The sequence below is a fragment of the Myotis myotis genome, unplaced genomic scaffold (genome assembly GCF_014108235.1).
Source record: "Myotis myotis isolate mMyoMyo1 unplaced genomic scaffold, mMyoMyo1.p scaffold_m19_p_1, whole genome shotgun sequence".
Taxonomy (NCBI): domain Eukaryota; kingdom Metazoa; phylum Chordata; class Mammalia; order Chiroptera; family Vespertilionidae; genus Myotis; species Myotis myotis.
In genome coordinates this window covers 94,685,813-94,713,532 of record NW_023416313.1, presented here as the reverse complement: position 1 = coordinate 94,713,532, position 27,720 = coordinate 94,685,813, and the positions used below count along the sequence as shown (strand labels likewise).

General features: G+C 37.9%; 1 protein-coding gene and 1 pseudogene across 2 annotated transcripts in view; one reads left to right on the top strand and one right to left on the bottom strand.

Annotated features, from left to right (window-relative positions):
• Positions 1-27,720, bottom strand: part of DNAJC1 (DnaJ heat shock protein family (Hsp40) member C1) — a 207,247-nt gene that overhangs the window by 133,640 nt on the left and 45,887 nt on the right. The window lies entirely within an intron of this gene.
• On the top strand, positions 11,591-12,170 carry LOC118668129 (annotated as a pseudogene).

Here is a 27,720-nt window from a genome sequence, read left to right as displayed (position 1 = left end):
CTACATGAGTAAAAACAGGTAAACGAACTAAACTGTCAATTTTTTAACGTACGCATTCAGAAAACCTACTTTATTATACAATGTCCATTTTGGCTTTAACAGACACCCCTTTCCCTGAATTAGCCCATTATACTGAGATTTTACTGTAATTCAATTCTGCACTTATTGCCTTTTATAGACATACCAGTGGCCCGGTGCATGAAATTCGTACATATTAAAAGGGAATTAGAGGAAATATTTTAATATTGCTATTTGCCCTTTCTCTATAATAAAAGTGTCAGAGATGAAAGAAAATTAGTAAAATGTATATGAAAATCTCCCTCTTGTCAGAGTCTGGGGTGCGCCATGGGACCCAGAGTCAAGTCCCCGCCCACCTGCATGCGCTTCGAAATCGTAGGAGATCCAGACCCGGCTGGCCCCACCCCCATTGGGCGAAATCCAGACCTAACCGGCCCCACCCTCGTCAAGCCCTGCTGGGTGGGGGGCTCGGCCTGAGGTCCCCCGCTCCGGCCAGGCGCCATGCAGCCTCAGGTCCCTGCTGATTGGTTGTTACGTGTCATGGCATGACCGCCATTTGCATACTAGCCTTTTATTATTATGAATGGTCCTGAATCTCAGAGCTAGTTCCCGTTACAGGGTTTTTTTTCTACTGTTGTTCCTTCCTTGTCCATGGCAGTTTTATAAAGACAGGAACTCTTCCCTTGAATGTCAGCTCAGAGGATAGTCCCAAAGGCCCACAGCTCTACCTCTTTGATGACAGTTTACTGTTATTGCTAAATGGCTCATTCCAATTTCCCACTGGTATGTTTCTACTCTGCATAGTAAGGAACGTCGAAAAGTGGCTACAATCAATGAAAGTGCTGGCTTCAAATACATGCCACACTAACAAAAAACAAAAAATGGATAGGGAGCCCGGCCAGTGTGGTTCAGTGGTTGAGCATCAACCCATGAACCAGGAGGCCACGGTTCAATTCCTGGTCAGGGCATATGTCCAGGTTGCAGTATCAATCCCCAGTAGTGGGCATGCAGGCGGCAGTGGATCAATGACTCTCTCATCACTGATGTTTCTACCTCTCTCTCCTTTTCCCTTCCTCTCCCTGAAATCAATTGAAAAAATACCAAAGAAGATGTCTGGGTTAATGAACAAATAAATGAATGATTTAAAAAATTATTAATATAACTAACTAACTAACTGGATGGATAGGTACCCATAGCTAAAAAGAGAAAAAGCAGCCTCCTTCTAATTTCCATCTTCAAAAAGTGGCCAAAACTATATTATATCCAGAATACTTTCTGTAGTGCAAGTGAGTCCACTAAACATAATTATTAGCTTTCCACACTATGTGCAGTAAAGCACACCGGAAGGAAGGAATACGTATTAAAAACAATCTATTGTATTTACCAAATAGAAGGTTTGTTTTCTCATATTATACTCCAATTTTAATAAAAAATTCTTACAGCTCTTAAAAAAAATGACAATTTCCAAAATAAAAGTGCAAACCAGGAAGTGCAATAGAAGGATATTGGATGCTTTTCTTTACTTCTCTGAAATTAACTCACTTTTTTTGGTGAAATCTTTATCTCCATATAGATACGTAATATTCAACTACAGTTGTCCTGGATTGTCAGGGTGAGTTTCTAAATTATTCATAGGATGGAATGTAAACAGAAACCAATTCTTTCCCAAATTTGATCCTTCTTAGTCTTTCCTTCTAGGTAAATGGCACCACTATCTACTAGTAATCTAACTAAAACTCTAACAGTAAGCCTCAATTATATATTTTTTCCCTTTAGCCTTGTTATATAATTTGTCAACAGCCCAAACATTCCTAATATCCCAGGTCCAAGCCACCAATCTATATAATATACTAGAGACCCGGTGCATGAAATTTGTGCACTGGGGGGGGGGGGGTGTCCCCTCAGCCTGGCCTGCATCCTCTCGCAGTCTGAGAGCCCTCGGGGGATGTCTGGCTGCCAGGGAGCAGGCCTAAACCGGCAGTTGGACATCCCCCGAGGGGTCCTTAGTGCTGCCACAGAGGTGGGACAGGCTCCCGCCACTGCTGCTGCGCTCACCAGCCATGAGCCTGGCTTCTGGCTGAGTGGCGCTCCCCCTATAGGAGTGCACTCACCTTCTGCGTTGAGTGTCTGCCCTCTGGTGGTCAGTTTGCACCATAGTGGCTGGTCGTTCTGCCGTCAGGCCGAAACCAGTTCTCTGACATTCCCTGAGGGGTCCCGGAATGCGAGAGGGCGCAGGCCAGACTGAGGGACCCACTGGTGCATGATAGGGGCCGGGGAGGGACACGGAAGGTTGGTCAGCCAGGGAGGGACTGCGGGAGGGCTCCAGGGCATGTCCAGCCCATCTTGCTCGGTCCTAATCGGCCAGACACCATCAGCAAACTAACCTACTGGTGGTCAGTGCACGTCATAGCGAAGAGTCGACCGGTCCACTATCTGCCCCCTGGTGGTCAGCGCATGTCATAGTGAATGGTTGAGCGGCCTTAGCATATCATTAGCATATTATGTTTTAATTGGTTGAATGGACGATGGGACACTTAGCATATCAGGGTTTTATTATATAGGATATATATATATACACACATACATACATATATATATCTCCTAACCACTTGCCTGCCTGCCTGATTGCCCCTAACTGCTTCTGCTTGCCAGCCTGATCGCCCCCTAACTGCTCCCCTGCTGGCCTAATTGACGCCTAACTGCTCCTCTGCAGGCCTGATCGCTCCCAACTGCCCTCCTCTGCTGGCCCGATAGCCCCAAACTACCCTCCCCTGCCAACCTGATTGACACCCTTGCCGGCCCGAACACCCCCAATTGCCCTCCCTTGCCGGACCTGCCTCCTCCGCTGGGACCCGCCTCCTCCGCGCGAGGCGGCGGCGACACTGGGACTGGCCTCTTCTGTGCCACATGGAGCCCCAGGCCTCACTATGCGGAGTGGCCGCCAGGCCCTGCCTCTGCTGTGCACGTGGGCATCTTGTGGCAGCCATCTTGGGACAATGTCGTGCACAAGGACCACCTAGGCTTTTATTAGTATAGATCAGTGGTTGGCAAACTCATTAGTCAACAGAGCCAAATATCAACAGTACAATGATTGAAATTTCTTTTGAGAGCCAAATTTTTTAAACTTAAACTATATAGGTAGGTACATTGTTATTAACTTAATTAGGATACTCCTAAAGCTTAGGAAGAGCCACACTCAAGGGGCCAAAGAGCCACATGTGGCTCGCGAGCCGCAGTTTGCCGACCATGGGTATAGATGATAGAGTCTGACATCACATTGAGACAGACACAATGTCTTTGAGCTATTCTGAATTAATTGTGTTTTAGTAACATCTCTTTCCTAAAAACTCTCCAATGGGGAGGGAGTGGAGATTAAAGCTGAGATAAGTAGCAAGTATTTTAAAGAAGAGGTGCTCTTAACTTGTCCTAAGCTTCTTTTGAACTTTTATTCCTAATGTACACTATACATCACCAAATACAAATGCCTGGAATTAGAATTTTCCACATTAATTCCATCAATACAGATTTAAAGATCATTGTGATATTACATCTAAGTGCTTCTTATATTCAATATTTCGCCATTTACTTTGTTCCTAAAATTATTTTGTGCAATGGTTTCTGACATATTTGAAAAGTAGTAAATATGCAGAAATTCAAGTGTTCATAGTTACAGACTTGAACATTAAAGACTATAAGTTAGTTGGTAAGAAAATAAGGACTGGTTAGTAGTACTATTTTTTATTATATCCCATTTCTTTGAATCATTACATTAGAGATATGTGAAAAATCAAACTAGTCTTCAAAAGTTAAACACACTTCCACCCAACACAGATCTATTTTTAAATTCATACTTAAAATTAAAACAACAAAACAAACCTGTGAATATTATCATTGATTAAAATCACAATTAGATGATTAGAAAAACTTAATTGATAAGCTAACAAAATTATGAATGGTCATAATTAGTTACATTTACAGTTCCTCATCTGAATAATTTAGGATCATTTTGCTAACTGTAACATACACAGTTCTGTGAGGTTACATCATTTTGTAGAAAACCCTACTAAGACAATTTGATTAAAAAAATTTTAAGTCAAATCAAATTAATTTTTAAAAGATACATGAGAACTTACATTAATTAAAAAAACACTCTCTTTCAAAAAACTCAAGACAATCATATGTGTATATGTAATAACTGTCTTCACATAATAAATCAGAAAGAGAAACTAGTATATGCAAAAAAGTACCCATGATCGAGAACTCAGGAGTTCAGATGAGAAAGTTGCCTTAATCCTCTCCCCTCTGAAGTCTTTGAACTCAAGACTACTTTAAATGCAAAAGAGTACACCCAGAGAACTTTCTAAATAGTACATGTTAACTGAATTAAGAAATGGGCTAAGAGGTCTACATTAATGAAAGGATATCTAAATTTAGATGACTCTCCCACCCCCACAACTTGTAAGCCCATGAACAAAAACTTAGGGTCAGAATTTATAGAAAAAGTACCCCAAATTCTTACATTTACTAGCTAATTTAAGTTTCACTGTGTGTTTAAATTCATATTCTGGAAGTTTATCATTTTACATATTGTTATGAAGTACTCAAATACTTGTAACTGATTACTTAAGTGTACTTTTAATTTATAGATAAACCCTGACATACTAAGATTTTTTGTTATAAAAAGGGTTGTTATGGCTTTTCATATCAAAACATCGTACCCATTAGGATAAAGCATATTTATTTTTAAATGCAGTGTTTATGCTAGTCTATAAGAAAATAAACTTTACGAAATAACCCTAAAAGTTATGTCATTGGATGTTTTAAATATACATAATACATGTCCAATCTACATACCTAACAAAATCTAAGATAAATAATTAAATACTTAAATTAAATATTTCAACTTCAATATTTTACTAAACCAACTTATGTATCAGGTCTGGGATGAAAATTTATATCATAAAATATAGGTTAAAACCTGAAATCATGGATTTAATTCATATACATGTATTTTCATAATATATACATATTATATAAATATATGTGATTGTGTCTATTAAAGTTTTCTATTCACAGGTCATCCTCAGCTACATGAATTTACTAGTCCTTAACTATTAATTATACTTTTATGCTACATTTAATTAATGTGTTAGCAAGAAGACTAAGTCAACAGTTTTCTTTAAAATATTATTAAAATCTGCCGAAACTGGTTTGGCTCAGTGGATAGAGCGTCGGCTTGCAGACTGAAGGGTCCCAGGTTTGATTCCGGTCAAGGGCATGTACCTGGGTTGCGGGCACATCCCCAGTAGGAGACGTGCACGAAGCAGCTGATCGATGTTTCTAACTCTCTATCTCTCTCCCTTCCTCTCTGTAAAAAATCAATAAAATATATTTTAAAAAAATAAAATAAAATAAATAAAATATTAAAATCTTAAAAAAAAAATCTAACTGATATTTATAGCATAGATGAATAGAAATGTTGAAAATTTTCTATATATTTCCTAATGTTTACAATGCCATTATTTCTTACTAATGACTCAATAATTATTTCTTCCTCAGTGTGTCATAAAATATATATTACAGACATCCTATATAATAAAAGGGTAATATGCAAATTGACCCTAATGGCAGAACGACTGGGAACGACCAGTCACTATGACGCACACTCACCACCAGGGGGCAGATGCTAAATGCAGGAGCTGCCCCCTAGTGGTCAGTGTGCTCCCACAGGGGGAGCTCTGCTCAGCCACAAGCCAGGTTGATGGCTGTGAGCACAGCATTGGTGGCTGGGAGTCTCTCCCACCTTCTCAGCAACGCTAAGGATGTCTGACTGACGGCTTAGGCCCACTCCAAGCCATCAGTCAGACATCCCCCGAGGGCTCCCAGGCTGCCAGAGGGATGTCTGCCATCTTAGGCCTGATCCCCTGGGGAGTGGGCCTAAGCTGGCAGGTGGACATCCCTGAGGGGTCCTGGACTGCGAGAGGGCGCAGGCCGGGCTGAGGGACCCCGCCAAGTGCACAAATTTTCATGTACCAGGCCTCTAGTATATTATAATGATATCCACATAATATACTACAATTCACTCTACAGACTTTATATACACTTTGCCTTACAATATGAATTTATTATTTAGTTAACCTTGATTAATAAGCTACTAATTCATATAGATGTTTCTTTTTTAGGTATCAGCTAATTTTTAAGTATATATGTATTTTCAATCAACTATAATTTTTGTAGACCATCACACTTATATTTGAATGAAAATAAATTTGTTTCATAAATCAGAGCTATGCCACTTAAAAGTCTTAACAAATTTTATATTTAAAATTAAAATAATACCTTTACCATAAAAATTACATCTATATTAATTACACTAATATGGCCTTTCACTTAGTGTGATTTACCTTCATAAAAATTTAAAGGATACAGGAGGCTATTTCAGAGGGTTTGTTCATTGATATTTTTTGCCTTTTAACTTAAAAAGTCATGGTGTTATCAAGAAGAAATAATATTTTTTTGTTTAATAATGAAACTTTTAGGGAAAGGGGATGGATCCAGGATTGGGAACAACACCAAGAAATCAACTGTGTAGTACAACTTCATTAAAAGACTTTTTTCAAAAAATTGTGTATCTTGGGAAAATATTTCAGTAGCTTAGGTAGCCTGATGATATAAAATGAAACACAAATTATTTTACTATAATTAATTTATTTTTAAAAGTAAAATAAAATATGAATTTCGTAATGCTGTAACAAATGAAAGGTTTAAGTAACTAGAGAACCAATTCGTTTTTCTAGCTACTACATAATTAAATTTTAGATAGTAATGAAAGCTATCCAATATTAATATAAAATCAAAGCTTGAACCAGTGGTTGAGTGCCAACCTATGAACCAGGAGGTCACAATCCGATTCCCAGGTTGCGGGCTTGATCCCCAGTCCGGGGCGTGCAGCCTATCAATGATTCTCTCTCAACATTGATATTTCTGTCTCTCTCTCCCTCTTCCTTCCTCTCTGAAATCAATAAAAATATATTTAAAAACAAACAAAAAAACTTGAACACAAGTGGAAATACAACATTCAAACACATATAATGGGATTGACAGACATAATTGACAGGCGTAATCTGTATTGTTCAGAGTCTGTGTTAATAGGAGCAGTGCCAGTGCTTTTTCTTGTATATTCATAAAATATTTTGACAAATTAAAAGATTTTTATTAAGCACTATAATACATGCTACAGATTTCCTTGTGCTTATTTTATTTTCAACATATGGTTTAATAAAAACCTGGTAAGTAGACTATGTACATTTCAGGAAAATTTATTTTTAAAAACTAGCTTCCAAAAAGAAAGAACTTTATTGTCCTTTTCTACTTTGTTAAATTATTTTTATCTTATTGATAATGACTTTTACTGTTAATGAAGTTTATAGTACTAATGCTGCAAGTGAGCACAATACTCTAACTAAAACTGTGTTAAGTCACTAGAAATGCTTTATTGCAGATTTTGGTGCTAATACCTGCAAAAGCAATCTAAATGCATTTTAAATACTCAAGATGATACTACCTATCACCAGCTGAATAAAAAGCAGAAAATGCAACTCAGCAAACTCAAGATAATTTTCCTCCACCAAATTTACGCCAGTTTTAGATTTGTTTGTATGTAGTTAATAATAAGTGTGTGCTTTATTCTTTTTCCCTAAAAAAGAAAAAAGTTTTAACATGTAAAATTAACTTGATATATAACCTATTTCTTCACAGGGCAAATGCTTCCGAGAAATGGAGAACGGTTCAGTTTTCCTTTGTCAAGAGAGTTTCCTTAAGTTACAATAGAAGCTGAAACTTAACCATAATTATTTTAAAGGAATTTATTTAAATAGTAACTACTATTACAAGGTTATCATTTACAGACATTTGTAAAAGCATAAATTTTTGATTTGCAAATTGCTTATCTGAGAAACAGACCGTATCTTTTCAAATCCATTTCTTTACGAAGTTGAAAGCGAATATAATGCAAGTATTTGGTTTAGTTTTTAGTAATAAAAGAAGACACTTGAAAAATTAAGAAATGTTGCTGAAATGTGTTCCCTTTAAACCAGAGTCCCAAAGTTTAGTAAGGTAAAAAACAAACAAAGCAAGACATGGCTTTCTGGGTTATTGTTACTACTGAGGTTATTAACAATCAAATCATGTTGCAAATTTAGCTCATTTCTTACACAACCTGAAATGAATTTGCTTAGCCAAAAATAAAATAAACTGTTAACCAACACTATAATTAAATGTAATTATAAAAAGTTACTGGCAACTACTCTGTTTCAGGAAGCTTTATGTCTCAATAGAGAATAAGAATTTTATTCAAGAAACTAAAAAAAAGTAAAACCACCGCAAACCATTCTCATGCTTCTGATATGATTCTCCAGTTAGACATTCTCTTTCAACATAAAACATTTATGTCAATATCAAATCAAATACTACTGATGGTTTCCCTCTAACATTTTGAGTGCCAAAAATATCAATTATAAACCAATAGCACATACTTACTGAAATAATTTATAAGACATCACAGTTCAGGTAATGGTATAATAGTAGGAAGGTAAGAAAACTTACTTCTTGTTTTGACTTTTCTTGTTATTCTAAAAGAAGTAGAACTTAAGATCAACTGTATATTGAAAACATTAACATCCATTTTTTTCTAATGAAAATAACAACCTCACTTTGATACAGAGTAACAACAGAATCTATTTGACTATAAACAGAAAACATTTCTGATGAGAGTAAGAATATTTACTAAAGAACATGTATGTTCTTTAAAAGAATATTTGCCATAAAATTTCATAAATGTTGATTAATTTAAATTTTAATTTTTTTAAAATTGGGGAATTAGAAAAATATGTTCCCTTAAGAACATAAATATTAAATGATAATAGGCATAACAACAAGATAGATGGGTAAAATATTGATTTTTAAGCACCTGATTTCCTATTAATAAAATGTTTTCTACTAACTTGTTAGATATGCAAGCTCATTCTAATTGTAGTTAGGATCATTTGGCTAACACTTTTAACATACTTTCAATAAATGTTGACAATGAAATAGAAATTTAAGATACTAAATAACCATTTCTCAAATTACTGATGGGCTTGGTGAATTCATCTCCCTAATTACAACTGACATAAATTCATCATTAAATATTATTTTTAAAAAATCAATATATTATGTAAAACAATATACAGCACGTATTTAGAAAGACATAGCAAATATTCTCCCTTAGAAAGTACTGAAGCTCCATCTAGAGGCTTTCTCCCTATTACTGTCACTTGCAATATAAGTAACAGCACCTAGAAATGTGAATAATATTAAAATGTCAGAGATTTCTATTGTATCTACCCTTTTGTTATTCATAATGAGGCCTTTCCCTAACCTTCTTGTATAGCTCCAGCTCCATCACTGCCATCAAGTGGTAAAAAACTAAAACTGAACTTAAAAAAAAAAAAAAAAGGAAGAAAGCAATGAAAGACAGAAAAAGAAATTGATGTACTCTATACCACTCACACACAGTCTTTTTTAGTACAAGAAAGTTTTTTTTTCTGTGCCATTTATTATGTTACTAAAATTATAAAGAAAATAAATTTTCCAACAGTTTCTAAAAAACAGCAGCACTATCCATTGTACTGTTTGTTTTTTTTCTGGATATTTTTATATTTGTAAGGTATATAAAAATATTTTGAATTAAGTTTTTATTTAGTTTAATGATACATTTAATATAAGGACAGTTTATTAATTACTTCACTAACAGGGAGAGCAGAGAGAAACAAATATTACTTAAGGTTAATGAATTTTATAGGACATTGCAATAGTTATTAAAAGAAGAAACAAAACCAAGATGTGACTAAAATAAGTATTTTCTATTACCTCTAAAAATAACCTCAGTTTTACTAATACACTGAACACATTGCAATGCCTCCCCAAAATGTCTTCATCAGCCTATGAATGGAGAAGGATCAGAAACGGATTTTTAATGTTGAGGAAAGCAAAAGAAAAAGGTTTAACCATGAAGAAACAAGTCTGGAATTCAATTCAAATAAAAATTATTTAATATCTTTTCTTTTTGTTATGAACACATACTTCCTGAATTATGTTATAGGAGTTAGGACTTTCAAGAGAACAAAAACTGCAACTACAGAACCTAGGGCAGTGGTCGGCAAACCGCGGCTCGCGAGCCACATGCGGCTCTTTGGACCCTTGAGTGTGGCTCTTCCACAAAATACCACGTGCAGGCGCGCATGTACAGTGCGAAGTGGACTTAAAACTTTAAGTAAAGTTTATTAAGTTAATTTTAGGGAACCTAAAATTAGGTTCTTTCACTGTGGAGTGAAAGAAGATGTAGTGTTGAGGATTGAGAAAGGTATGTTGAGATGGTTTGGACATATAGAGAGGATGAACGAAAGGAGATAGACGAAACAAGTATACAAGACGAATGTGGATGTGGGAGAGTTGGAAGGGGTCGACCTCAGTGAACGTACCTCAATCAGATTGAGGACGTTTTTAGCAAAGGCCAACTTAGGAGTACCCTAATTAAGTTAATAACAATGTACCTAACCATACAGTTTAAGTTTAAAAAATGTGGCTCTCAAAGAAATTTCAGTCGTTGTACTGTTGATATTTGGCTCTGTTGACTAATGAGTTTGCCGACCACTGGCCTAGGGGAAAGGACCAATGAAATAATGTCTCAGGTTCAAGGGATGCTGCTCTGCGAGATGCATCATCACTCACAACGTAATATTTTAAATAATATATGTATAAAATAGTATATAGTAGGTCCTTAAGTTACCTTGGAGATCTGTTCCTATGGTGCGACATAATGCGATTTTCGCCGTAGGTTGGAACCCACCTACATAAGCACCTACGTCTCTCACATGGAGCACATACACAGCAGTAATGAAGTGAAACAGTAAAAAAAAAATTAAAAGGAAGATAACAATTCCTGACCTTTACTTGTGGTAAACAAATAATAAAAAACATAAAGCACATATCTACATACATCGAAATAATGGAACTTTTGTTTTTTTAATAAATAAATGGGAGATGGCGACATAACCATGAAACGACGTACTACGAGTCCGACTAACCCAAGGACAGCCTGTATAGGAGTGTAGTTAACATAGTAAGTCTCATAATCTTGCTAACTTAGTAAATCACATAATGTGGGGGAAACTCAAATTATGGGACTAATAAGAATTTTAGAATGCTCTGATTTTATTCTTTTGGTTAGTTTTTAATTTTTACTGATATGCTTGTTTACAAATCAGAGAAATTGAAAAATCTTAACTTTAATTGTAGGTATGAATTCCATGTTAAATTAATAACAACAAGTGCCCTCGGCGGTCCCAGATCTGTCTCTTGCTTCAACAGTGTTTGGACGCAACAGACCCAGGGATGCCCCTTCTTCCAGCCTCCGACCACTCTCCTGAGACTACTCTCCTGCATCTCATCCAGTCACCACCTTCAGAACCACCTCCGGGGCAGCCAACACACGGGTTTTTTTTCTACCTTATCTCTTTATTGCTGAACAACCATGAGCTCCCAAATTCATCAGAATTATTCCACCGAGGTGGAGGCTGTGGTCAATCGCCTGGCCAGCCTGCATCTGCTGGCCTCCGACACCTACCTCTCTCTGGGCTACTATCTTGACCGTGAGGATGTGGCTCCTGAGGGTGTGGGCCATTTCTTTCACAAGTTGGCAGAGTAGAAGTGCAAGGGCGCTGAGCATCTCTTAATGTTGCAAAACAAGTGTGGTGGCCGCATTCTCTTCCAGGACGTGCAGAAAACTTCCCAAGATGAGTGGGGCAAAACTCAGGACGCCATGCAAGCCGCCCTGGCCTTGGAGAGGAACCTGAACCAGGCCCTTTGGGAGCTGCAGGTCCTGGGTTCTACCCATACAGACCCTCATCTCTGCGACTTCCTGGAGAACCACTTCCTAGATGAGGAGGTGAAACTGATCAAGAAGATGGGTGACCACCTGACTAACATCCACAGGCTGGCCGGTCCCCAGGCTGGGCGAGTATCTCTTCGAAAGACTCACCCTCAAGCACGACTACGAACCTTTGGAGCCAGAGGCCTTTCAGAGGCCCCTCGGATCCCCCTGGTGTCTCTAGCTTTTATCTGAGCCTCTTTCTGAAACTACCAGCCAGTCTTTTAACCACCCTGGAGCCCTCTCCCATGCACTGGACCAAATGAAACAATAAAGCTTTTTGCAGAAAAAAAAATTAACAACAACAAAACCATAATTGCCAACACTTATCGAGTTCCTACATAGGTGCCAGGCACTGTTTGTTTATAATGTTTACATAGTCTCTCAACAACCCTGTAAGACAGGTACTATTAATATTACTTAGATAAGGAACCTGCGGCACAGACAGAGAGCTTAAATAACCACCCACAGTCACACATTAGGTGGTAGGGCTGAGATATGAACCTGCTAAGCAGTTGCCTGGATACTCCTCCCCCTTAACTACTCTCAAATAAGAAAGGCTTTCTCAACATTGGCACTAATGACATCTTGGACCTGATAATTCTTTATTGGAGATGGGGTGGGGGCTGTTTTGTGCATTATATAGGACCAGAGGCCCACTGCATGAAGAGATTCGTGCAATAGGCCTTCCCGTCCCCTGGCTGCCGGCACCGGCACCCGGGACCGAGGCCTTCATTCTGGGCGGAGCCTTCAGTCTTCGCTCCACCGCTTCACCCCTACTTATGCAAATTAACCACCATCTTTGTTGGGTTAATTTGCATACTCTCCTGATTGGCTGGTGAGCAGTAGCGGAGGGATGGTTAATCTACGTTTGTCTATTATTAGGTAAGATCTTTAGCAGCACCCGTGAACTCTTACTACCAGATGCCGTTAGCATCATTACACCTACCCCACATTATAAACAAAAATGTTTCCAAACATTGCTAAATTTCTGGGGGAGGTAGAGTGGGGAGACTGCTCCCAGTTGAGAATCACTGATATAAGATAACCATTTTATCTGTTACGACACTGGAGAAACAAATGATGATCAATTTATATGAAACTAGAGGCCCGGTGCACGAAATTTGTGCACTGGGTGTGTGTGTGTGTGTCCCTCAGCCCAGCCTGCACCCTCTCTGATCTGGGATCCCTCTCACAATCTGGGACTGCTGGCTCCCAACCACTCGCCTGCCTGCCTGATTGTCCCTTACTGCTTCTGCGTGCCAGGCTGATCACCCCCTAACCACTCCCCTGCCAACCTGATCAACGCCTAACTACTCCCCTGCCGGCCCGACTGCCCCCAACTGCCCTCCTCTGCCACCCTGGTTGCCCCTAACTGCCCTCCCCTGCAGGCCTGGTCCCTCCTAACTGCCCTCCCCTGTTGGCCTGGTTGCCCCTAACTGCTCTCACCTGCTGGGCTGATCGCCCACAACTGCCCACACTGCCGGCCATCTTGTGGCTGTGGGAGCCACTATCTGAGAGGGCGTGGCAGTCAATTAGCATATTCCCTCCTTATTGGCTGTGGGTGCCGCCATCTTTGAGGGCGGGGTAGTCAATTAGCATATTCCTACCTTATGGGCTGTGGGCGCTGCCATCTTTGTGATGGCGTGATGGTCAATTAGCATATTCCCTCTTAATTAGATAGGATTAGTTTTCCTCAATTTTAAATTATTTACCACAATTCAGAAATTTAAAAATCTACAAATGACTTAGGATAGTAATACACCAAATCTTACTACTTAGGGGGATGGCATTCTATATAATAAAAGGGTAATATGCAAATAGACCAAATGGCAGAACTGAACAACCAATCAAAGCATAATATGCTAACGATATGCTAAGGCAGCTCAACCGCTCGCTATGACATGCACTGACCACCAGGGGGCAGACAGTTGACCGTTTAACCAGTCACTATGATGTGCACTGACCACCAGGGGGCAGATGCTCCGATAGGTTAGCTTGCTGCTGATTGGCACTGAGTGAGAAGGGCCGTACACACCCTGGAGCTCTCCTGTAGTCCCTCCCTGGCCCAATCGTGCACTGGTGGGGTCCCTCAGCCTGGCCTGCATCCTCTCACAATCTGGGACCCCTTGGGGGATGTCAGAGAGCCAGTTTCAGTCTGGTCCCGCAAGCCACTCCCCTTGGGCGGGTGCCAGATGCAGGGCTCGTGGCTGGCAAGCACTGCTGTGGCAGTGCAAACCTCTCCCGATTGGGACTGATTGGGCACGAGCCCAAGGCAGGCACAGTGGGGCCGGGATGAGCGGGAGTGGCAGTCCAACTGCAGGCGGCGTTAGACTGCAGGTTTCGTCCGATACCTGCAGGCCACCCAGAGGGACCCCACCCGTGCACGAATTTGTGCACTATGCCTCTAGTGTTATATAATTTAAAACCATAATATGAGGAGCAAACTTCATAATGCAAGATTTGTGTAGGTAAACATGAAAATATAAAGGAGATATGTAAATTTAATCCAAATTTATAAAATGAGTTACCTTTGACAAATGGGACTAAGAAACAAAGTATGGGAATATCACCTTTTACTTTATGTATTTACTAGAGGCCTGGTGCAGGAAATACATGCATGGCCGGTGATCGAAGCGTGAGCATCTGGGGTGGACGGGCAGGTCCCAGCTGACCTCTGGGCCCTGGGCAGCACCTGGGCCCCCAGGTCCCCACATAACTCCCTGTGCCTGAGTCACGGCGCCTGAGTCCCCACATAGAGATGTGGTGAGTGTGGCTGGACACCACGGGCTCTATCCATTAAGACAAACTGGCTAGGGCACAATTACTTTTATGAATTTTATTATGAATTTGGTATATTTCCTACATTAGCATATATTATGGAAAATGTGGGAAAACCAATGAAAACAGGTTACTTAATAAGTGAAACTGAAATGCTAATGTCACAAAGAAAAAGTTTTCCCTAAAATTTGGAATCTAAAAATCTAATATGTTGTTTGAAAAAATGAATACAATACATCCCATATAATAAAAGCCTAACATGTAAATTGTCCCCTCAGGCAGTTGTTCGACAGGGAGTTCAATGGCTCACTATGCTGTGCGCTGACCACCAGGGAGCAGTGCAGAACATGGCAGGCGTCGGTGACAATGCTGTGACCTCTTGCCAGCTACCTGAGGGCAGGGGTGACAGGGACAGAGGTGTGGTGAGAATGCGGGGTGTTCACCAAGCTCGCTCTCACTACCCCTGCTACCCTCCCCTGGGATGCCAGGGCTCACATGCCAGGGAAGGCCCCATGCTCAGGTGCCAGGCACCTGCGAGAAGCCCACCCCGCACCCACATGGCCTCTTCCCAGTAAGCCAGGCCACAGCTGCTGGGACTCGCAGGGGCCAGTAGGGCTCCCTATGGGTTCGCACAGGAGCTGGTCTGCAAGGCTGGCCGGGAGAGCACGCTGCCCAACCAGCTTCCGTGCAGCGCTGCTGGGTGGCCCAGAAGCCCACGCTGTGCCCTGGCCCATGAAAAAAAAAAAATTGTGCCCAATTAGTCAAAAATATTATAGTTAACCATGGGTTTGAAAGCTAACAAACTGAATAATAATTAAGCAGACACTAGAGGTATATATGTTTTCAAGAGTGTTGCTTAAATATGTGTATAAAAGTGGCTATAAATTTTTCCTTTCAAGCAATTCTTACTTATTTTGTGAAGTCTTTGCAATAACATTTTGCCAATCCCCAATTATAGCAAGGTTTCTTTCCAATTACTTCTGATTATTCAGGAATCCTTTAAAGAAAACACAGAGTGATAAGGGCTATTCTATTTACTTAACTTTAAATACTCTCATTGTCATCTTTTCCTCCATCTTCCTACTTGTTTTTACTACTGCAAATTAAATTATACACATTATATTGTATCCTCTTCTTTTAGTCAGTATATGTAACAATTTCCCATTTTGTTTCATAAATTTAATAAAGGAATGTGCACAATATGTATGTTTTATATTTATACTTTCATTTAGTTCATTTAATGTAATCTACTTATCATTCTCTGTTGATTCTTGCAATGATTTTGTACTGCATCAACTTAGTAATTAAATATATATTTTTTAATTTTTGTAATTGATTTTTAAAGAGAGAGGAAAAAAGAGGGATAGAAACGAGAAACATCCTAGAGATAGAAACATCAATGAGAGAGAAACATCATCAATTGGCTGCCTCCTACACGCCCCCTTCTGGGGATTGAGCCCACAACCTGGGGTATGTGCCCTGACTGGGAATCGAACTGAGATCGCCAGGTTCCATGGTCGATGCTCAACCACTGAGCCACACCAGCTGGGCTGGCAATTAAATATTTTTTACATTTTTTACCTTCTCTATCTACACTGCCTTAATTTAAGGTCTGATCTTTATTTTTCTTTTTTTTTTAAAATATATTTTATTGATTTAAATATATTTTATTGATTTTTTACAGAGAGGAAGGGAGAGAGTTAGAAACATCGATGAGAGAGAAACATCGATCAGCTGCCTCCTGCACATCTCCTACTGGGGATATGCCCGCAACCCAGGTACATGCCCTTAACCGGAATCGAACCTGGGACCCTTCAGTCCGCAGGCCGACGCTCTATCCACTGAGCCAGACCGGTTTCGGCTTTATTTTTCTTTTCGATTGTTTAGTCTCTATACTTTTCCTTTCTATGAGCTAAATAAGTAACACATAAACAAAACTTATAAAAGTTATATAACACAGGTTAAATAAGACATTCCCCTTAACTACCCTCCCCCACAAGCCCTATTCCCCCAACAGAAATAAGTATGGTTATTGGTGTGGTGCATATACTTCTAGACCTTTTTTATTTTATTATTATTTTTTAAATGCATTAACATTCATATGTGTGCACATATAAAAAGTTTCACTTAGTGTTATAGTATCATTTAGCAAAGCACATCCCTTGAATTAAATAAAGACTTCTGAATTAATGCATGCTTCTGTATATCCACATATTTCTTTGCTGGGCTTTGTTGTAATATTTTCATGCAAGATATGCTAGTTAACACTAATACTACCAAGAATTTGGCTTAGTATGGGAAACACTTAAGTACAAATACCATTTGTAAAACACTATTTTAATGCATAAATGATATAAAATAGGGACCTGAAACTATAATTGTGTTAAAAAGTATAACCAAAATATTCTCCACATAATATTAAAATATTAACCAGAATGATTTAAAAAAAGAAGGGTTTATTTTATTTTCTCTCTGGTGCACACTTATTTTGTAATAACTTTAATGAAGTATAATTTATAAACTACAAAAATCACCTGTTTTAAGTGCAAGTGGTTTTTTAGTAAATTTATAGTTGTGCGACATTACATAATTCAATTTAAAAATATTTCCAATACCCCAGAAAAATCTCTCATACCCATCTCTATAGATTTTCCTTTTCTGGACTTTTCATATAAATGGAAAAATATGGATTTTCTGATAAACTTAAGTGTCAGAATTAGCAGGGAAAAAAAAGAAATTTTTTTTTTTTTTTTTTTTTTGCCCTGACCGGTTCGGTTTTGCTCAGTGGAGAGAGCGTCGGCCGGAGGACTGAAGGGTCCCAGGTTCGATTCCAATCAAGGGCATGTACCTTGGTTGTGGGCACATCCCCAGTGGGGGGTGTGTAGGAGGCTGCTGATGGATGTTTCTCTCTCATCGATGTTTCTGCCTCTCTATCCCTCTCCCTTCCTCTCTGTGAAAAATCAGTAAAATATATTAAAGAAAAATTTTTTTTTGCATAAAGATTTTGCTGTTGAAGTTCTTTCTAAAAGTTATTAACATATTTTGCTCATTTGGTAATGATAGTATGAATATATCTTTTTAAAAATAATTTTTATTAATTTCAGACAGGAAGAAAGAGGGAGAGAGAGAAACATCAATGATGAGAGAGAATCATTGATTAGCTGCCTTCTGTACGCTCCCCACTGGGGATCGAGTCCACAACCTGGTATGTGCCCTTGACCGGAATTGTACCTGGGACCCTTCAGTCCGCAGATCAACGCTCTATCCACTGAGCAAAACAGGCTAGGGCTGTATGAATATATCTTAACTATTTTTCTTCTTTTCCTTCTTTCTTTCCTTCCTTTTTTTTCCTTTTGCAAGTTTTCACTCTTATATTTATTGATCATCACTCTCAACAGACCAGTTTTTCAGTATAGTATGCATGGAAGGTGTAACAATTGACTTTCTACATTACATATCCTGATAGTTTAATGAAAAACAAAACAGAAATCCAACATATGAACATATCATCCTTGAGATGTTTTAGTTTTTCCTAAATGTGAAATACATTTTAAAAAAATCAATGAGGAATTCATTTAATACAGGTCTTCTAAAATTTGGAATTCTATCTCCTAATATAATTCAATCACCAAAACCTTATAGTGTCACCTTTGACTACTCTTTCACTCACAGTCCACATCCAATTCATTAGCAAATCCTGATGGTTCTATTATCAAAAGTATACTCAGAATCTGAACACTAATACCTCCACCATTACCACAATGGTGAAAGCCATCATCCTTTATTGCTTGGAATATTACAAAATCTCCGAACACATCTCACTTCAGCACTTCCTGGCCACTTCCCTCAAAAATCTGTTTTAAGGACAGCAGCCAGACTTAAACAAAAAACAGATCCACTAAAAAGCCTCCAACAGCTTTCCATTGCACTCAGGTTAAAAGTCCTTACTGGTTATTTTAGGAATTACAATGAACACCTTAAGTCAGTATCCTAGTTTAACTTATAACAACCTACATAACCACTATGAAATAACTAAAAAAGAAATTAAAAAAAAAATAGGGAATACAAATGTGATGCTACAAAACAATCAACTAAATAAAAAAGCAGGCAGTAACTGTGAAACAAAAACATATAAAATAAATAGTTTCAAAGGACAACCACAGAAAGGGAGAAATATTTGCAAATCATCTATACCAGTGGTCGGCAAACTGCAGCTCAGCAAACTGTGCCTCGCGAGCCACATGTGGCTCTTTGGCCCCTTCAGTGTGGCTCTTCCACAAAATACCGACTTCTGCGCATGGGCCATGAAGTTTCAATCACACTGTATGTGCATGCCCGCATGTGGTATTTTGTGGAAGAGCCACACTGAAGGGGCCAAAGAGCCGCATGTGGCTTGCGAGCCATGGTTTACCGACCACAGATCTATACTAATAAAGAGCTAATATGCTAATGGACCATATGCCATAACAGGTAATGACCAGGTCATTAGCATATTAGCTGGGGCGTTGCTCTGGAGACGGGGTGGAAGCGGGGAGGCGCTCGGAGAAGCAGGACCGTCCAGTGCCAGGGAGGGCAGGGGTGAGAGCGCATAGCGCCCCCCTCACCAGTTCTTCGCCACCCACCACTTGCACTCTGAGTGCCCCACGGCCCACCTGCCGGGGCAGGAGCGCAGCGCAGCAGGCGGGAGGCTTCCACGCTCTCCTCCGGTGCCATGACATGACGGAGCAGAGCCGCCCCACTGCTCCGGAGATGGGGCAGAAGCAGGGAGGCGCCCAGAGAAGGCGGGACCAGCCCTCAGCGACTCAATGGACTGAGGGCGGGGCTTGAAGCAGCCAGAGATGGCCAGAGGGTGTGGGGGCTGGGCCAGGTGCGCTGGAGCTCTGCGTGGAGAGGTTCGAGTGTCAAGGCAGGGCAGCGCCACGTGATTCCAAATCACACACTGGGCTCCTAATACATCTGATAAGGGTTTATTACACAGAATACATAAAGAACTTCTACAACCACAATAAAAAGACAATCCTGTTAAAAAAACGAGCAAAGGACTTGAATAGACATTTCTCCAAAGAAGATATACAAATGGCCAATAACTACAAAGATGCTTCGCATCACTAATAATTAGGGGAATGCAAGTAAAAACCATAATAGCTACCACTTCAGAACTACTCAAATGGCTATAATTTAAAAAACGAAAAATATGAAGTGTAGACTAGGATATAGAGAAATTGGAATCCTTATACTATACACTAGAGGCCCGGTGCACTACATTTGTGCACTTGGGGGGGGGGGGCGGGTAGAGGGTGGAGGAGGGTCCCTCAGCCCATCCTGTGCCCTCTCACAGTCCACTGTCTCTAGTTTATTTTTCTCCAGGCCATTTAAACTACCTGGGATATATATATTTCACTTGTTTATTATCATTCTCTTCCACCAAAATGTAAACACCCTAAGGGCAAGAATTTTGTCTGTTTTGGTCAATGCTGTGTTCCTAAAATAGTGCCAGGCACATAGTAAGCAGTTACTAAATCAGTGTTGGAGAAATAAATACTGTAGTGAGTTATTCTAATCACCAAAAACTAAAAATGGAACTCCCATTTGACCCAGTGATCTTACTTCTAGGAATAGATCCCAAGAAACTAGAAACACCCATCAGAAAGGATATATGCACCCCAATGTTCATAGCGTCACAATTTACCATAGCTAAGATTTGGAAACAGCCTATGTGACCATCAGCAGATGAGTGGATTAAGAAACTGTGGTACATCTACACAATGGAATACTATGCTGCTATAAAAAAGAAGGAATTCTTACCATTTGCAACAGCATGAATAGAACTGGAGAGTATTATGCTAAGCGAAATAAGCCAGTCAGAGAAAGATAAATATCACATGATCTCACTCATATGTGGGATATAATGAACAACATAAATTGATGAACAAAAACAGATCCAGAGACAGAGAAGCATCGATCAGACCGTCAAACCTCAGAGGGAACGTAGGGGAGGGTTGAGGTAAGGGGGAAAGATCAACCAAAGGACTTGTACGCATGCATATTAGCATATACAATGGACACAGACACCAGGGGGGGTGAGGGCATGCATGTGTGTGTGTGGGGGGTGGGAGGGTAATGGCGGGGGGGGGGGTTAGGACACATATGTAATACCTTAATCAATAAAGAAAAAAAAAAGACTATTGATCAATTACCAAGACTTGCCACTTCTTAAACCTTCCTCACAATTGAACAGGATTCTATTTTACTCTTAAGTCTATTCCATCCATCTAGGGTGCAATTAAAGTCTGTTACTTTATTACTTTTAAAATTTTTTGCTATGTTTAATTTAGCGTTTGTCATAGTATTTTTTTATAGTATCTCTCAGATATTTTTAACAGCCTTACTTAAGTATAATTTACATATCATTTATTTTAAATGTAAAATTCAATAAGTTTACCCAGTTGTGCAACCAACCATCACCACAATCCAGTTTTAGATTATCACCCAAAAAAGTTCCTTCATTCATTTGCAGTAAATCTCTACTCTGACCCCCAACTCAAGGCAAGCACCAATTTACTTTGTGTCTCTTTAATTTTATCTTTTCTAGGAATTTCATATAAATAGAATCATTCAATATGTAGTCGTATGTGTCTGGCTTCATTCACTTATTACAGCGGTTCTCAACCTGTGGGTCGCGACCTCTTTGGCGGTCGAACGACCCTTTCACAGGGGTCACCTAAGACCATCCTGCATATCAGATATTTACATTACAATTCATAACAGTAGCAACATTACTTTATGAAGTAGCAACGAAAATAATTTTATGGTTGGGTCACAACATGAGGAACTATATTTAAAGGGCCAGAAGGTTGAGAACCACTGACTTAGTATAATATTTTGAGGTTAATCCATGTTGTTCCATGTATCAGTCACTCTTTTGTAAACAAACTGTTTGACCTTATCATATTTTAAGCACTTCATTCCTTTCTGGCACCAGTATCCACAGCCCTGGAATCAACCATTTCTCCAGGTAACCCTCGTTTTTTAATTTATTCATTTGAGTTTTTATTTCAATTTTCTTTTTCATTTATAGATGTACTATTTGGTCTTTTTTTAAATCTGTCTGGCTATTCTTTAAAGAGTATTAGTTAGGATACAGGCTAAATTCCTGTAACAAAGAGATCCTAAAATACAGTGGCTTAAATAAGACAAGATTGTTTCCTTCTCATGTAATAGTCTAGAATTAAGCAGAGCATAGCTGGAGGGGCAACTCAACATATATTTCAATCTGTGTCTAAATTAGACCTCGTGGAGTTTATTTCATCAACTAACAGTACACAAGAAACAGTCAGGGGGAACTACATAGGCATTCCTTCTTAAGGCAAGCCACAGAAGTACCACACATGACTTCTCTTAATAATTCATTGCCTGAACATTAGTACAGGCAACACAAGCTTCAAGGGAAGTTAGTAAATGTAGTCTATGGTTGGCGGCCACACACCATTGTATCCCTCTATAACCTGGGACATCTTGGTAGATCTTTAGCACCAGAGACTCTTATCCCAATTACAGACAGGTTCAAATTAAGTTCCCCACTTGAGGTTTTGTCCTGTATGGGTAACATAACTTAGGGCCACAAACTGTCATAAAGATTCACCTATGGTTACAAAATCTCAGGGGAGATGTTTTTGTCCCTATGGAGCACCAGGCTGGAAGGTATTGACACGCTGAGGAATGCTCATTTTTATGGCAGCTAAGCCATGCATTTAATTTTTTCTTCATATTTTATTCAGTATTTTAGTGTTTCAATCAAGGGGATTACTCCAGATCATTCTACCACACTATAAACCATATGTACTACAGACTCTTTTAAACTGTGTAAGGTGGTGATAACTTATTGAATGATCAAAAATGTTACAAAATACACAAATAGTTTTAAACCATTCTTCTAATGGTTGCAAAATGTATCACTTCAAAATCTACAATTTAAAATCATTAGGTTCTAAACAATTGAAAGGTTAAAAATAACTTAGTCTCAAGTTTCCAAAATGACCCATGTCATACAACACCATCCTTTAATTATAAATACATAATGTTGGAATAGTTTTATATTGTACCAATAACTAAAGTTCAATTAGAAATTTTTTCCAGAATTTTCACTCAGCCATTTGCTAAATTTATTATTGTCTTTTCCTCTCTACAAGTTACTACTTCTTTCAAAGTAAAGAAATACATAGTAAAAGAATACACCAGGAACTCATTAAAAGTACATTCTTTAAAAAAAATTTTTTTATTGATTTCAGAGAAGAAGGGAGAGGGAGAAATAGAAACATTAATGATGAGAGAGAATCATCAATCAGCTGCCTCTTGTACCCACTGTGGACCAAGCCTATAACCTGGGCATGTGCCATGACCAGGAATCAAATCATGACTTTCTGGTTCATAGGTCGATGCTCAACCACTGAGCAAAACCAGCCAGGCAAAAGTACATTCTTATAAAACCTCAGGACCACCTTCCTTATAAGATAAGGGGCTGCTTCTCTCACAGATAAGAAAACTAAGGGTTAGAGAGAGAGCTTATGCTACTTACCCAAAATCATACAACTGTGTTTGAGCAACCCAGCTTTGAGCTCTTGGCGACTATGCTATAAAATGAACATCTTCCCCACATTTTAAACTCTTTAAATTCAGGATGCATCCTAAAATTGTTGGTATATTATTACAATTACAGTTGTAGTAATACTAAGTGACAATAACGAGGCAGCTGTCACTCCCTGTGCAAGCACAAACCAAAACACCAGCCACCAAAACTTGCAGAATTTGAGTTGGGAGAAAATCTAGGTGATACTGGAGCATTCTTTTAAGTCCTACAAATCAAAATTTGTGAGAGAGATGAGGGTGGGGGAAATCAGACATAGTTAGCAACATATCCAAAGTGGGTATCAAAAATAGGTTAGCACCACATAACTGCAAATTCTTGACTCTTTATAGAAATGCTGCACAGAGAAGAACTCCATGTGGAAAAACTGAACATCATAACTGAGTCAAAAATTATTCAAAAGAGCTGCATTCTGCATGTAAAGAACTTCAGCAATCCCTTAACCAATTTATTTCACGTATATTTTCTTTTTCAGGTATGTGCAAAAGTTATAAATAATAAAACCTATGCCTTATGAATTCTGATAGTTATTTTGATAAATATAAACATTCTAAATAGTAAAAAGCTTTGGCAGTATGTTTTTCTCTTAAGCAGTATATAAAATAATGGTGCAAAATGCTATGATAGCAAAAATAGTGTTTACTATGTAATTTACTATAGGACACTGTAATATTGAGCTGCAGAGATGACATCAAAGGAATCATACCCCCTTCCCTTAACTCCATCTTTGCATTATGTCGGACAAAAATCTCATAATTAACCCCTATCATAGCATTGGCACTTTCCCAATTTTTGCATGTTCATAAAATGTAATGTTTTTTTTTTCTGCTGAGTTTCCAATTTACTCAATTCCGATTTTGTTTATGTCTTAACCTTTATATAATTTTCAAGACTTAGAGTAAGAACTAAAAATATTTTAGGCAATTAAGTTACTTCCTTAAATTATCACTGTTACCTTGAATATTTTAAATAATTTCATTGATTTCTACTAGCATTCTTGCTACTCAGCATTTTGGTATTTCTAAGTTTTCCTGATTGGGTAGATTTATTAAAAACACAAAGTAGAAAAAATATATAATTCAAAGTTATATTAATTTAATTTTTTACTATCAAATAAAAATGCAACGAAAACTACAAATTAGGTAAATTCGTTTTTGTGGTCCTCCAAATTTTATTACTCTGAAACTAAATTATCTAATTAGTCTCCTCTAATCTGTAGATCTTTAAATATTCTAAAGAACAAAAAAATCCACATTTCTCTATAGGTATTAAAATATGTGCTATATATTTAAGAGTGAAAGAACTAACTTATTGTATGTTTTTTCTTTATGTCAAACAATTATTTGTTTATCTTAACAACAATGTATTTCACCTTTAGAAGTCAAAACCATTTCAAAGAGTTAAATCTTGTCCTTCTCTTTCCTATATTTTTATGATGACCAACTTATTTGAGACATATTGAAGGCCTATGAGAAATCAAAAGAAAAGGACATCTGGATAAAGAATTTGAACTTTTGAATAAGACAAATTATCCTAAAAAAATTGCTATAAGAAAAACATAACACAGAGACATTTTTAAAAAGCTCCTTCCTTTATAAAACATAAAATATGGTATACTTTAAAGAAAAAAATTTTGATAACTTGTCATAACTGATTTCTGTCCATGTCAGTAACTCTTCTAAAACTTATTTGGAAAATATCTTGGAGTTTGAAGTCATAATTCAAATTACTTCTGTTGTAAATAATCATTAAAACTAAAGAGCAGATGATACACATCAATGTAAGCTCATCAACTCCTTTTTCTTCTTTATCTCATTAAGTACTCTGCTATAGTTGTTAACTGATACAAAGTAGGTCTTTGTTTTATTTTCAAGGAAACTTTTGTAAAATATAATGACAATGAATTACTGAAAAATAAATTTAAAAAACAGGACATAAAACATAACCTGAAATTTTGCTATTATTAGATTAAATTGGCATAATATCTCTGTCAAACTGCCATAAATTTTTCTAAATGCTTACTCTCAATTTCTGTATTTAAAAAATATATTTTTATAATTTCAGAGAGGGAGGGAGGAGACGGAGAGAGAGAGAGAAATATAAATGATGAGGGAGAATCATTGATCGGCTGCCTCCTACACACCCCACACTGGGGATTGATCCGGAAACTCAGGTATGTGCCCTGACCTGGAATCGAACAGTGACATCCCGGTTCATAGGTCGACGTTCAACCACTGAGCCAAGCTGGCTGGGCCTCTGTATTTTTTAAAATATATTTTTATTGATTTCAGAGAGGAAGGGAGAGGAAGGGAGAGATAGAAACATCAATGATGAGGGAGAATCACTGATGGGCTGCCTCCTCACAACCCCTACTGGGGATGGAGGCTACAATCTAGGCATATTCTTTGATCAGGAATTGAACCATGACCTTCTAGTTCATAGGTTGATGCTCAACCACTGAGCAACACCGGCCGGGCAATTCCTGTTGTGTTTTTTTTTATTCCATTGCAAACAAATGAATAATTTGCAAACGAGCACCAGTTTACAGACCACATTTTGAGTAGTATCATATCAGAGATCAATAAAGAATGTAACACCAATGTTAATTAGAAATAAGTAGTTAAAACTTTATTCAAGTGTTAAGTATTCCATAAATTTGCTGTTTAAGAGTATGCATCGAATATGACTTTCTTCTTAAAATGAAAAAGCAGCATTATCACAGTTGAAGTTGAAGGCAAGTACAACACTTCAATGATATTTGAGCATGCAATTAGTTTAAATGGAAAAAAAAGCAGGTCTTGAAAATAAAAGAAACTACAAATTTAATCTGATCTGTCTGTTTTTCCTCAACAGTAACATTGGTTGTCAAAGTAGCCCTATAAATAATTCCTACTCCTCCAGTAAAAACACTGCTTGCTTTCAATGAGTGGGAAAGAGGCTACGGCATGGACAGCATAAATGGACTGATGATCATCCACTGGTTTTAATCCAGAATTACTTCTGCTACATAACCCAATCTCTAGTACATAAGAATAGTTACTGGTATACTTCATGTTCTACATTGAGAAAACAGAAATAAGGCAATTGCAGGTTGAAAACATGAAACAGAATCAGAGCACATCAATAACTAGTAAAAAGTCTTTGTTTAAAAAAACAGAAAGCTGACACCGTCTTTCAAATGAGCTTCCTACATTTTTACAGCTGTATAAACCACATACTTAACTCAAGAAAGTAATACTAAATGCAGGCAATTTATGCAATAAGCCTTACTATTAATAAATCTAGAAATGATAGTGGGGCACTGAGCTTCTCTCTCTCTCTCTCTCTCTCTCTCTCTCTCTCTCTCTCTCTCTCTCAAACAAGGCTACCTGTTATTGGTTGTGTGTTCTGATTTCTCAATTTTCTAAAAATCAAAGTTCCTACAACACAAATTTTGTTGTTTCTGATTCCTGAACTGTAATAATTAAAGAAGTATAGCTTTTCCTATGTGACTCCTAAAGACAAATCTAGCACCAATAAATAAAACAACAGGTATCAGGTTAAATTTTAATAATCAACACTAACAATGAAAAATACTATCTAGGAATAAAGTGAGTATATCTCTATTACCAGAGAAAATAAAACAGAAGGTAGATAGTCACAACAATTAAACAAAAGTATTTTCAAATGTTCTGTTTAATACTAAGATTCTAGTAGTCCACAGTGGTTCTAACAAAGGGATGAAATATTTCCTAGAACTTAGCTAGAACTCATCTCTTCAACAACAGAAAATATAGGCATGGGAGATGGAATTTTGCTGAAATGAATAAAAATCCATACACTGAGGGTACCAGTAGTCCTCAAATATGCTGTTTTAGGTAAGATTACTCATATTGGGTAAGAGAATTATGTTCTAAAATTTTAGAAAAGCCTGAATATAACATAATGTGGCATGTTTACTTAACAAAATTATTTTTAGTAATTATTAAGGCCACGTAGTTTTATGTTCACTACTTTAAAAAAAAAAGGAAAGTGTTAGCATAGATGATAGAGATAAAGGTTTCTTTAGTTTGAAATAAAAATAGCAATCTACCAACCAGATGGGTCTTAACATTTTTCTGTTTAGTAAGCAGGCAGTTTATGCTCAATCTTAGTAGTTAAAATAGGAAATTTTAAAGTCTGATTAGAATATCAAATACTGACTAGAATATAGGGAGTGTAAACTAGTGTAGCCACTATGGAAAGTAATTTGTCTATGTCTAAAAAAATTCAAAATATTTTGTAGCCTATGATTGAATTAATCCACTTCTGGAGAACATAACCCAAAACA